At 42.4% G+C, this 813-nt stretch overlaps 1 protein-coding gene across 1 annotated transcript in view; it reads right to left on the bottom strand.

Moving 5' to 3' along the window:
* EMH_0030500 (uncharacterized protein) overlaps nucleotides 1-813 on the bottom strand; it is a gene marked incomplete at both ends in the record, with an annotated part of 6,783 nt that overhangs the window by 4,653 nt on the left and 1,317 nt on the right. The gene's annotated exons all lie outside the window — the stretch shown is intronic.

Here is an 813-nt window from a genome sequence, read left to right as displayed (position 1 = left end):
ATCTATAGAAAAGCCTAAAAGTAAGTTTAAATTAGCCAAATCTATGCAATAAACCAAACAACTCCCAAGGCGAAGCATCAGGCATCCTAAGGAGCAGTCCGGTGTCTGTGTACTGCGGACAGCAACGGCCGCCCCGCCTGCTGCTCATGCAGGCCTCAAGAGAGAACCCTTGATACAACAAAATAACAAAAAGTAAAAGCCAATTGTACGCCAGCAACAGCGGACCACAGCTGCTGGGGTATCTATACACCTGTAGGTTGTTTCTTTAGGAGTAGCGTTTGTGTGCAACGCCATAGAACATCAGCCGATTCAAAAAGGTGTAAGCGGATCCTGTTTGATTCTCTTGAATAAAGAACTGAGCCGAGGAACACATATGAAATTTGCTGCCAGGCAGTGCAATGCGGCGGCCTGTCAATACATCGTCAGCACTCAACAACACTGAAAAGGCACAGGCCTCATCCACTACACCGCAGAAGTTCAAGGCGCTCTTGTTGCAGTAAACCTGATACAACATTCAACATACAAACAGCAACAACGCATAAGCAGTAAGCAGAGTANCTTGTTGCAGTAAACCTGATACAACATTCAACATACAAACAGCAACAACGCATAAGCAGTAAGCAGAGTAAAACAATTGAAGTTCAAACAAAGAAAATACTTCCGCTGTAAATCTGAAAAAAAAAAACTTGAAATGCAAACAAAAATGCACGCGAAACGATAAACCAATAAAAAGTAACTGTCACTGGAACTACACAGATGCTTGTATATACGTAAAATTGACGTATGCAATGCGCATAATGCAAATATTATGCC

This window comes from Eimeria mitis, genomic scaffold (genome assembly GCF_000499745.2).
Source record: "Eimeria mitis Houghton genomic scaffold, Emh_scaff1147, whole genome shotgun sequence".
Taxonomy (NCBI): domain Eukaryota; phylum Apicomplexa; class Conoidasida; order Eucoccidiorida; family Eimeriidae; genus Eimeria; species Eimeria mitis.
This window is presented reverse-complemented; position numbering and strand designations above follow the sequence as displayed.